Source organism: Uloborus diversus, chromosome 7 (genome assembly GCF_026930045.1).
Source record: "Uloborus diversus isolate 005 chromosome 7, Udiv.v.3.1, whole genome shotgun sequence".
Classification (NCBI taxonomy): Eukaryota; Metazoa; Arthropoda; class Arachnida; order Araneae; family Uloboridae; genus Uloborus; species Uloborus diversus.
In genome coordinates, this window is record NC_072737.1 from 57,838,673 (window position 1) to 57,852,239 (window position 13,567).

The window sequence follows — 13,567 nt, forward strand, 5'->3', positions numbered from 1 at the left end:
GTAGGTCCTTAGAATGAAATACAACAAATTGGCTTGCTTTTCAATATTAAATTTCATTAACATAAACAAAATACTAATGCTTTTTTAAAACGAAAAATAAATAATTGTAATAACGACAGTAAATAACGAATTTACAAAACTAATTACGAAAACGATATTCTAATACCTTTTTAACAGTAGTACGCACTTGTTATTTTTTACTATATTTCGTTAAAGATGATATTTTGAAATCTTATAAACATTTTCCCAACTATCTTCCTTGATACCTGGTTTACGAATATTTTAATGAAAATAAGTCAAAAGTACAAAACATTATATAGAGATTTTCAAGGCTGAAGTAGCAGAAAAATTCTCTCTAATAGATTTTTTATTTTGTTAATTCTAATTTTTTTCAAATGTGCCGAACCTTATTTGATAATCCTGTATATTTTTTATGTATTACTGGGCATGTTTACTTCATTAACTTAATAGTATCATATCCTACATTTATTGTAATTTTTCTGGATGTTATTTGATAATAATTTATGGTTTTGAGAAAGAATTTACATTAACAGGTGCATTTTTTAAATTGTTTCGGATTAACCTCTGCAGAGACTGGAGCACTAACCAGAACAATATGAATAAACCGCTAAAGTATCATATTCTATATTTATTATAACTTTACTGACTTATTTCACAATGGTTTGTTTTATTTTACTGTTTTGAGAAAGAGTTTACATTAACAACTACATTTTAAAAGTTGCTTAAGATTCACCTTTGCATTAGCTAGAGCCCCCTAAATAAAACAATATGAATAAACTACAAATTATAATGTAAGTTTCACTGAAATTTGTACCTTTTTTACGTTTATTTCACTTATAATTGCGACTAAAGAATTAAGTAGAACAATTTTAATAAACGAAATTACACCATAAACAGCACAAACTACAATGTAAGTATTGCTGCAAATTGTCCTCTATTTACGCATTTTGTTTGTAGTAACTAAAGTATTAAATAGAATAATTTGAACAAGTCTCAAACTATGATAGTTGCAGTGAAATTTGTGCTTTATTTACGTTGTTTTATTTCGTCTGCATTTGCTGACAGCAGAAGCATCAAGTAAAACAATTTGAATAAACAATGAATAGCAACGTAAAGAAGACACATACAAGTATCGTTACATTTTGTGCCTAGTTTTGTTGTTTTGCTTCACCTTTTTTTACTGATGCACAGTTATGATCAAATTACTTTTATAGTAGACAACATTTTTGTATTAAACTAGGGGCTCTGTCCCCTGCTCGCTAACGCTCACCAACCCCCGAAGATTGCTTGGCAAACTTATTTGATTTAAATCGCCAGTTAAAAAGAAACAGATTAAAAACGCATTATGAGCCCCCACCCTCATAAAGCACCCCTTCCCCGGGTTTCAAAATAGCTTCTATCAACTTGCAGAGCCATAAGGACTAAGGGGCTCATGAGCATTGAAAAACTGCAGTTTTGTTCGTTTGAAAAATCGCTTTCATATTCGTGGTCTTTCTAGTAATATATTTTGCTCTTTAGCTCGACGCTTTTATTGAGTCACTAGTGGTACCCGCACGGCTTTGCCCGTAATAGAAAAATTAAAAGGTCTTTTGGTTCGCCTGTACATTTACAAATAATGTATGGTGAATTTTCTCGCCAGTTGGCTTGTACCCATGTTACGGTTCCACATAATTTCGTATCTCGCCAATTGACTTGTGCCCATGTTACGGTTCCACGTTATGATAATTTCGTAATTTACTCGTCCATCATTTTTTTCTTAAAATTGGAATGGAAAAAGAACCACATCGAATTTTCGAAAAATCGCTTCGAGGTGCACACCCCCATGTTACATACTAACTTTGTGCTAAATTTCATGAAAATCGGCGCTATGCGTGTCACAGACATCCTACAGACATCCAGACATCCTCCGGACAGAGAGACTTTCAGCTTTATTATTAGTAAAGAAGATGAAGATTTTCCGTTAAAAATCGAAACCCTTAAAGTTTGTGAGTAAGAAAAAGAAACATGCGAATCGAAAAGACGTAACTATGGCAACGCCAAATAAAATATCAATAATTTTAATGGAGATGAGATTATTCTAACTTGATTTTTAACTGTTTGTAACTTTTTTCCTTTGGAGATAGAAGCTAAGTTTTTCCGACCATAGGTCGAGTTCGATCTGGAGTAAAAAAACCGCTCTTTTCAGTGGTGTCAGAAAGAAAACTGTAGGACCATTCCTTCGCTTTTTACTGATAGATTTAATGAAGAAAGTAGTGCCTAAATTTTAGCTAAGCCTAAAAAAGTTCGAGTTAAAAACGCAAAACACTCCCACCGTATTTAAGTTAGAGCATTGAAACAAATTGCGTAGAACGCGGAAAATTCTACCCTTTCTAACGGTGCATAATATTAATACGTGAAAGTAATTTTTCAGCCCTTTAATAGGCAATAATTGGCAATTTCAAGGATGTAGGTGCTATGGGGTCTCCTGGACGCACGTCCGCCACAGACTTCCTTCCAAAATTTCTTTGAAACCTTACTTTTATTTACTACTAGCTGGACCCGACGCACGTTGCTACGCCAACAAAAAAATAAATCATTATACTGATTTTCATGACAATCGGTTGAACGGGGCAGAAGTTGTTACTCTGTAGTGCCACCTGGTGGCGAGTGGCTTCAATGAGTATATTATGCACCTTCTCCATGGAAAAATACATATATATAGCAATTTTCATAATAATCGGTCCAGGTATCAAGTGAAGCCGTGACTATACTCAAATTTTGTACTCACGCAGTTTGAAAGATCAATCAATCGCTAAAAATATCAAATAGAAAAAGTTTTAAATCCCCCGTTGCATGAAAAGCCATAAAACAATAAAGAAAGAATTTATTTGTTCAAACTCAAAAAAAATGGCAACAGCTAACTTCTTATCAGTGAGATCTTTCACGCGAAATAATTTCTGCAGCCGATAATTTTATTCGTATTTATCCAATGGATTGTGACTTAAATTGGAATAAAAAAGGAACTATCGATCGGATTTTTTTCGAACTGGTCTATAAACATTCCCAGTACCAAAAATAACAAACGGTGAAAGTTTCAGCCAAATCTTCCGGGTAGTTTTTGAGTTCATGGATGACATACAGACAAACATTCCTTTTTATATATATAGATAAAGGGACTACTAAATACTGTTTGACCACGGATTGTGTGGAATTGGCAAGCATCCAGTTAAGGCGACTCCATCTGAATGAGGGGAAAAATAAAAATTTTATGCGTGTATTCCGCTCATTTGAATGAGACTCTTCTTAATTTAGAGGCTAACATACATCTGCAAAATCTGACATCCCTGAAAACTAATAGATGCTTCCATTTCCGCGTGTAAACCGGATGTTTGCCTTTCCATACAATCCGTGGTTAGACAGTATGCCGGCTTAATAATTTGACTAGATCGGCACCGTAATACGTATGCTTGCCTAATATTACCTTAAAAATTTAGCTACATTATTTTTACGCTGAAATGTCACTGAAAAAATGTAGGCAAGTGTCTAATAGCAAGCATAACACTCTTAAGTAAGATTGCGCAAACGTAGATCATAGTCGCATTTGGTTAATGGTTAAAAAATGTGATTTAAAACAAAATGAAAATGAATCGGAATGTTTTGCTGTTTTTCATAAACTTGTATTCTGAAGGAAAATTTTTCTTTGACTCTCAACTTATAAAACTTGTTTTAAGAATGTCAATAGCTGTCGAAAGAATTGCTGGCAATAAATCTAAAAAATGCATAAACCATCGCTAAATATTTTTGGCATTTTTTCTTTTCTTTCTTTTTTCTTTTTTTTGACTTTGATGTCATTAGCTAAAAGGAATATATAATACTCAATATAAAATAAAAGGTTAGGAAGTACGAAAAATGTTTATTGCAAATTTTTAAAGTAGAACTCTTTCAAAAATATTTCTTTGAAATTGTTTTATCATTTCGCACGCAAACAAGAGAGCACACAAATAAAAGACTGAACAAAAATCTCGATCATTATCATATTTTTCAGTTTTTATTGCAAACGCACAAATACGCTTTTTTTGCAGTAAATTCTTTTGCTTCAATATTTAATAGGATTCAATAATGAAAAGCAGAAAAGTAATGCTCTTCCAAAAAAAAAAAAAAAAATGTTGGCAAGAAAGAAATTTGAATTTATATTTTTAATGAAACATTTATATATATTTGAGTAAATTATATATGAACGTTATCGCGCAAAATAAAAAAATAATGAAGGCTGAAAAACCTTTCTTGTCTTCATTATTTATCCTTTTTGCGCGATAAATATTATTCGTTATATTTTCCCAAAACTCCAGAACTCAGTTTAAATAAAATTTCTACCGATGGAAGGTGAAAATGTTATCTGTCTATGTTTTTTATTTAAATAATTCTACGAGTGAAATTTATAATAGCCAACAGATCAATACTTTATAAATTTATCAGAACTCAGGAAATGTATTTTCAACTTTTTCGAAAGAGATGAACAAATTTGTCTTGGAAAACACAGCTTTAAAATTTCTTTTGGGCTGAAGTTGGACCAGCTGAAATTTAATGCTTCTGTGTACACAAAATGAGCTCAAGTTAGTCTCTTTCGAAACGTAAAACCGCCCACTAGTTTAAAAATAACGCGCCTACAATAAACAAGAAATGAAGCAGTTGCTTTAAAAAACATGAGTTGCTTGAATTTGTGTTTCCTTAGCAACACAAGATGTTTAGGGGCCATTCATTAATTACGTAAGGATGATTTTGGCAATTTTTGTCCCACCCCTCCCCCTATGTAAGGTTACGGAAAATTTTTCAAACCCCTCCCACCCTATTCTTACGTAAGATTCCATTTCGTTTTTCAAAATAATAAAATGATGTTAGAGAAGGATCAGTTAGTTAAACTCCCAGTTTGACGTAAATCAAAGATTTTTATTTTTCAAATATATTATAGGATGCGAAAGTATTTTTTTAAAGCATGCCATTAATAGTGAGATTCTTTAATTATGTATTACTCTATTCATTCTGTACAGCCATCGGGCTCCAGAGATAGCAGATCTTGTTATCAAGACATTTGGAGGCATCTAAACCTTTCGCACTCTGCACGTCATTAGACACGACAACAACTATTCATTCTTTGTTCGACAAGCAAAAAACAGCTCATCCTAATACGTTTTTTACCTTCGAGAAGCAAATGAAATATGATATCTTCCAAACCTCTTGACCGCGCGATTTTCTAACATATAATATCGACTTGGAAAATATTACGTAAGAATGGGTTTGACCCCTTCCTGCTTCCAAATAAGGGTATATAAAACCCTAGGGTGGTTCAAAAAAACCTTTTTTCAGCTAGAGTTCAGGACAACCCCCATTTTTTCAGACTTACTAATAGTATTACGCTGTAAAAGTTTTAGCTTCTTACTCAAAGTTTAAGAGGGTGCTCAATGACCCCTTAGTTTAGCATTAGCCGTAGCATAGAAAATGTCACAAATTTGGAAACAATTTTTCCAGCTGTTTTTTTGTAAATTATTTTATTGCAATGTATATGAATATTGCTAGTGTGTATTATAATACGTAGCATTGTTTTTTTTCTTCAGTTCAATGTATTTTTTAACCTCCCTCCCCATACTTATGAAGTTTGGGGGAGAGGTCGAGCACCCTATTTCAATAGGGTCGTTTCCAAAATTTAAAAAGTTTTTTTTTTTTTTTTTTGAAAGAGCATGCTTAAAAACATAGGATCTGACCATTTTTTAAATAATTTGTTTAAGTTTAATATAAAAAAAAATTACTTAAATCGGAGAGCTTTCATTGTTTACGACTTTTGCCGATGACATCACAAATGATGAAATGCCATTCACAGTGAAAAATATTTAATTCGCATCTTTACTCATGTGTATTGGCATCGATATGGTTGATAGCAAGCGTAGAGCGCAATTTTAATTCGCTGCTTGATTATTATAACGTGGAACCATAGTAGAAAAATGCGGCAAAGTGCATCATTTGTGACGTCATCAAGACCACGCCTTGTTTGAAAAATTGGACATTTAAAAAAAATAATTAAAAAAAAAACTGTTGGGAAAATGAAAGCATTTTCTGTGTCCATGCTATTTTTATTTATTTATTTATTTATTTTTTGCTCATTCTATCCATTTTAATGACTAAAAGTAGTACTTTTGAGTGAAGGAAACCACCCCATTGAAACAGGAAGCTAAAATTCTTCCAGTATATTACTATTCACAAGTCTAAAAATTTTGAAGGGTGTTTTGTTACTTAGGAGAAACTTTTTTTACATGTAACGTTGAACCACCCTACCCCCCTCCTCCTCGGTACCCTTACGTAATTAATAAATGGCCCCTTACGAAACAAAGTGCCTCATCAAATCAAAAGAACTGAAAGTACCACTTATGTTCTTGTATTTACTTTATTGCTATACATCTGGTGAATGTTCAAAAAATATTACAATGTTTTCCGGTTGCCAGCTTCATTTGTATGTTTGTGAGTAACTCTCATTTGGACTAAGAGCTAGTGGCTTATTACTGTTAGTACATTCCACCACTTTATAAGTGTTCGTAGCCGAGCAGTCTATGGCGCCGACCTTCGCTGACGCCCACTTCCGGGAATTATTGGGCGTGTGTTCTAATCCCGTCTACACCGAAAATAAATTTATAATCTTGCAACTCAATTTTCGCCCACTTTTTGTGATCGGATTCCTTTAAAATTTCGAATGCAACCTCAGACCCGATGGCAATGCAATATTCTATAATCAAATTAATTTATTAACGATAAGTTACTAGTTTAATCTAATTAACACGCTTTTATTAGCTTAACTTGTATGTTTGTAGGTCCAACTTTCCTTTGGACAAATAGCCAGTGATTTATTAGAATTACTTACAACGTACAAATCAGAGCTGCGGAGTGTAACAATGTTTGCATATGAATTTATCAGTAAGCATTCAAAATGTCTGATGCAAATAATGCAAGAATACTAAGATACATTTCGTTATAATAAAATAATAGTTTAAAAAATTAAAAAAAAAAAACACGCTTTAGTAGCAAAATGAACTAAAAAGTTAAAAATAATCTTTGGATGACAAGTATATAAAGTAATTGACCAAACACTTAATTTTACTGTAGTAAAAAAAAAAGCGTGGGGGGGTTTCTTATCAGTTGTCTGAAATTTCTTCCACGTGTTATCTATGCAAAAATGTAAATAAGCAGTCCCCACGCTTTTTTTATTACAGTAAAATTAAGTGTTTGGTCAATTACTTTATATACTTGTCATCAAAATACTATTTTTTACTTTTTAGTTCATTTTGCTACTAAGGCGTGTTTTTTTAGTTTTTTATTTGTTTAGTTTATGCCGTTTGCTATCGAGCTCAGCGAAGTTTAAAAGAAGCGATTCAGCTCACCGTGAAATTACTTAGCAGAAAAGTTGATCTCAGCAGTATTTTGAATAATATCCGTGTTTTATGCTTAAAGAACGATTGATTAACAGAAATTAAATATATATATATTAATTTGAATTTTTGGGATCTTGAATTCAAATTTTGTTTTTGCAATCACGAGCGTGTGTGTATGAATGCGCGTGTGTGTTTGTGTAGGCTCATGTGTGTGGGTGTGTGTGTGTATGTATGCATGCGTGTGCGTGTTGTGTATGCAGTGCTGTGTGTGTGTACGCGCGTGTGTATGTAGGCGTTCGTGTGTGTGTGTGTGTCTGTGTGTATGTAGGCATATGTGTTTGTGTCTGTGTGCAGGCATGAGTGTGTGTATGTGCGTGTGTAGGAGTGTGTGTTTGTGTTTGTGCGCAGGCATGAGTGTGTGTATGTGTGTGAGTGTATGCAGTGCTGTGTGTGTGTACGCGCGTGTGTATGTAGGCGTTCGTGTGTGTGTGTGTCTGTGTGTATGTAGGCATACGTGTTTGTGTCTGTGTGCAGGCATGAGTGTGTGTATGTGCGTGTGTAGGAGTGTGTGTTTGTGTTTGTGCGCAGGCATGAGTGTGTGTATGTGTGTGAGTGTATGCGTGTGTGTGTGTAGGATATGGACGCAACTTGGAGACGGTTTTCGCAAGAGGAGCAGCATCGTGAGGCCGGTCGACGCGACGGTGGTGCTGGCAGAGGGTGCTGGCGGGAAAATAAATCAGCGTAACGCCAAAAACAGTCAAATGAGAACAATAAGCAATCGTGATTGCTCAAAAAAAAAAAAAAAAAAACGCATAGTATGAGCAATAGAAGGTTCCATTGAATCGGAAAGCCTCTACTGTTTTATTGTTATTTTTTTCAATTTATCTAACCGAAAAAAACTTATGTAACAACTTTCTCACATTTTGAGCTCCAAACAGAAACAACTGGGTTGTTTTCGAAAGTTGAAAAGTATTTTTTTCTGAAAGAGCATGCTTGAAAACGTATGATTTAACCATTTTTTTTTAAAATAATTTGATAAAGTTTAAAATTTTTTAACAATTATTTTAATCGCTGCGCACATTCAATTTCATTTTTTACAGTTCTGCACATGACATAACAAATGATGAGATGTCATTCACTGATGCCATTAGCGCAGAGCGCAATACTTAATTCACATCTTTACTTACATGTACTGGCAACGATATGGTTGATGGCAAGCGTAGAGCACAACATATTTTTCGTTTCTAAATTATCATAAGCTGGAAACGCGGTAGACTGCAAGCGCAAGCATTCAGGGCGCCAGTGGAGTTGCGCGCCAAAGTACATCTCTTGTAACGTCATAAAGATCACACCTAATTATTTAGTGGACATTTAGAAAGATAGTTAAAAATTAAACGTTGGGAAAATTAAAGTTTTTTCTCGCTACATGTTTTTTTCTTCTCTTATTCTATCAATTTCAGTGACTCAAAGTATTATTTTTTACTGAAGGAAACAACGCCACTGCTTCTGCACGGTAATATTTTCTAATATTAGAAAATTATCTAAATAAAATTATGAGATAGCAAGGAAAAAGACACCCCCCCCCCTTTATATATTGTGTGGGGTGTTATTAAAATCTTTATTGTGACAAGGCTGAACTCGACCCGGTAACTTAACTGTTTTACTGGTAAGACTGTCATTTCAGGGAATGAAGAAACGAAAAAATGATCAACTATGAACGCTACTGTTTGGCCATGGATTGTATGTAATTTGGCAATCTGCCAAGTAAAGACTATTCCATCTGAATGAATCTAGCAGGGGAGAAGGGAAAATAACGATGGAATTTTGATGCACGCGTTTTATAATGTCACTAGTGCCTTATTAACTAATTGCATTCTCAAAAATAAAATAAGGGGAAAAAAATAGTTACTATGGAAACAACAACAAAAAAAAATAAATAAATAAATAAACATTTTTATTTTGTTTAGGAACGTAAAAGCAAAATGGTAAGCTCAAAACTTTGTTGTGACTAAATAAATCAATTAATTTTTGCCGTGAGAATATAGATCGAACATACTTTAGATTTAAAAAATGTTACTGTGAGCAAATTTTCATTTTTACAAAACTAAGGCTAAATAATAGAGAGGCAAAAGTGCACATATGAAACAAACCAACATCCGTCTAAATTAATAGATACGTCCATTTTCACCTATAAACCGGATATTTGCCCTTCCATGTAATCGATGGTCAGACAGTACCTACTGGAGTTTTGGGTTCATCCACTGGAGTTAGGGTTACTATTTCAACTATCAAAATATAACTAAACAGGCAATGGCTTCGTTCAAATGTAGAAGCAATTCTCACCCGTCATACCTTGACGGGCGACTTTTTAGCCAATAAGAAGAATTAATAGCATTTTTTAGTTTAAGATGCTTTTTCATGAATAAGTTAAAAATACAAGTTAAAGTTCATCTTTTTAATATAAAGAACGCAATAATAATCATAAATGTAGTATATCTAATTGCACAGCTTTCCTAGCAGCATCCACTAGCCGCCATTGAAAGCACGAATCCTGAAGTAAACGGGTAAAAACGTCGCCTACGTTCGATTTTCTACGTGATGGTCTCGGATGCTCATGGAATCGATTTCGCGTTGTGTATATCTAGTTAATATTACATCCAAAATAAGTTATGACAGTTACCAGTGGCGCACGCAGGAATTTTGCAAGGGGAGTGTCCATTGTCCAAGATCAAAAGTCTCATTCTCATGTCATACCACAATATGCCGTCAAACATATTGGCTTGACATGAAATACACCGCCGCCTCAGTCAATTCCAGCCAAGGACTGCAGTTTCGTGCTTATTAGCACTCATCAGCCCATTATAGGAAGCGACTGAGTTGGAGGTGGAAAATACTGCTATAGGGCGGTAACTTACTGAATATTGGCTTGATTTTATCGATCCCCGGGAACTTTTTTTCATAATTAAATAAATGGATTCAAAATCATAGAATCTCATTTTACTCTGTAATTACAAAACTGAAAACATGGTTATTGCAGTGTATTATTTATAATCACCATTCTGCACCACCAAGACCCCTGGACCCCTCCCTCGTGTGCGCCACTGACATTTACTTTTGCAATTCGGGGGCTGACAAGAAAAAGACTTTGAGTCATAAATTTCGTGTTTTTTTTTTTTTTTTTTAAACTTTTTTAACGGAAAAAACAGTTAACACTCAAGCCAACGACATGGAATAAATAGGAAGCCAATCAGCACAGTGATGTAATTTCTCAGGCTACGGAAGATGACCCTTGCATGTAGTCCACGATACTTGACCTGGCGGGGTTTTTTTTTTTTTTTGCTTCTCCTGTAAAATTTACTTTTCCTGGCTCACTGTCTTCTCTATGTCAGTCTCTCAATTACACGTTAAAATAATAAAGTGGGGGAATCTAAAACAATAAATTGGCTAAATTTTCAAACTACGTTCGATCAAAACTGCTTCAATCAAAACATTATTCCATTTTATAGCGTTGAATACAAATGTTAATTCATTTATTCAATCCTCAGTAAATAATCTACAACTGTTGTTACAGCATAGCATGAGCTATTTATAATTAAAATTCCGATCACGAAACATTCCATAAGTACTTTTCGACTTTTATACGTTTTAGACGAATGGATGATTCTAGAAATGGCAATAATCAATTTATAATTAAATATGCGATGCAATTTGACCTTATACAGTCATGAATTTACTGTTCATTGCTACTTTCCAGTAGTTCTAAATGCTTATCAAAGTATCGGTGTTGTTAAATCAGCAAATATTAATTTTGATTTGAAATGTTTACAGTAGTTGTGTTTAGTAAATAACATTCAAAGCCATATAATTAGAGATATTGAGCACAGTTAATACACGTTTGTAATTGTTTAGAAAGACTCAGGATTCTCAATACTAAATGTTTTTAACAGTAAAGACAAAAATGTTTAAGACCCAAGCTTCTCAAACTTTCAAATGATATTTATTTCTTTTAATTATAGGTTTGCATCAGAGAGGCAAATTTTCCGAAAATTTTCAGGCTGCAGAGAAACAGGTTTTTCCATTTTTTTTCAGAGAAAAATTGAAAAACAGATTTTTTGCAAATTAGAATGTAGTTTACTAGTTGTAAATTCTCATAAATAATGTTAAATATTAATATATATGTATGAAATCCATATTGATCTTTCTTTTTAGTAAAAATATACACGATTTTTTAAACCTATTTAAAAAAATTAGTTTGCATCTTTCTTTATTCACAACACCAAAAATTATCCAAACTATTTTAATAATTATTTAACCGTTGATTTTCAATGAAATGTTTTCTGAAAATAGTTCAATGATTTTTTTTTTCGACAGAAGTTGCCCCCCCCCCTTTTTTTTTTTTGAAAACTGAGGCTTTAATACGGAAAGTTGTTTTTCGCTTACTTTAGACTGTAAAGATTAGAGAACTATGTATTTATTCGTGTGCGTATATACTCACCCATTTAATGAAAATATATTATAAGTTTTACTGAAACATTATCACTTATCCTCATATAAATAATAGCCAATGATCGAGTAACCCGCGAGTTTCAACAATGAAACTCGCGCCACGTCATGATAATTTGATAATATGTTTTGGTAATGTTTAAGATGCAGAGAATTGCTCTATTCTGGCAAGGCTGAACTCGATCCAGTAACTTAACTGTTTTACTGGTAAGACAGTCATTTTAGGGGAATGAAGAAGCAAAAAAGTGGTTGAAAATTAACGCTATCCACTGGAGTTAGGGTTGAATTTTCAACTATCAAGATATTACTAAACAAGCAATTGCTTCGTTCAAATGTACAAGAATAGAAACAATTTTCACCCATCATACCTTGACGAGCGACTTTCTATTTAATAATACTGATACACTACATTTGTCCTGCGTATACAAAACAGTTGTTGTGGAAAAACAGCAAATAATACGTTAGTGTGCAGGGAAATTTAATTATATTACAACTCAAATTTAGTATTTTTCAAGTGGGATACTGAAAATGATAATGTTTTTTAACAAAAGAAGAATTGGAATGTAAGTGTCGTAAATTTCTGAATACATTATTTTATGCCAGAAATGATAAAATTTAAAACTTTTCCCGAGTGCAATGAATCCCTTCAGAAAAATCTTTTTCAAAAAGTTTTCCGACCATTCCCATCGCTATTTTGTATACTAACGGCCAGTGGTGCTGATTTTCCATTTTAGCTCGAGTAAATCTCAATCTTATTCTAGCTACTCAAGAGTTTTTAAACTTAAACGATAGACAATAGTAAATGAACTGCAGTCTCTGAACGGGATAACCGGGCTGTTGGTATGTTTCATGTACAATCAAGCCCGCTTATTAAAATATCGGTTAAAATAATAACCCGCTAAATGCTATACGTTTTCTAGGCACCAAACCGCTGAAATTCGTTATTTTGATCCTGGATAAATGGAATATCCCGCTTTAAGAATAATGTTTCGTGGTCAATTCCCTATTCTCATGGACTCAACTGTAGTTCTGCCTTTTTCCTGGCTTAGAAGTGGTAAACTACTGATTAATACCAAAGCTTTGTCTTCAATTTACGAGTTGAACCGCACTATGTTTGCGGGGTTTCATTAGTGAGGTAAAATTACTCTATCCACCAGTTTGTTGGCACTCTCAGCTTAAATGAGATGACATCTGCCTCCAACTCGGTTATCCCCTATTCCAGACTGATAAGTCGAAACACGGACGAAACTGCAGTCTCTGGATGGGATGTATAACCGGTCTGTTGGTAAATTGCCTTAGCCCCGGATAAAGGGTGGTAACTTATTGCTTTTGGTTTACTTTATTTGATTATCCATAAGAATTTAAAAGAAAACTTATAAAAATGTTTTTTTTTTTTTTTTTTTTTTTTTTTTTTTTTTTTTTTTACGTATTCAAGCAAATTTTCATCTCTGAAAGTGATGATGTATCATCATTGATGTGGATATTGTTTTATCTCTTTTTCTTTCGTAAAATACTTCCGAATCATTTTCTGACTTTTGCTTGCTCTTATATTCAAATTGACAAAACATGTCCTCCGAAGTCAAAATTAATAAAAGGGTTTCGAAAAGAAAATATGCCATCAGACAATAAACAAAAAAACACAGCATGTG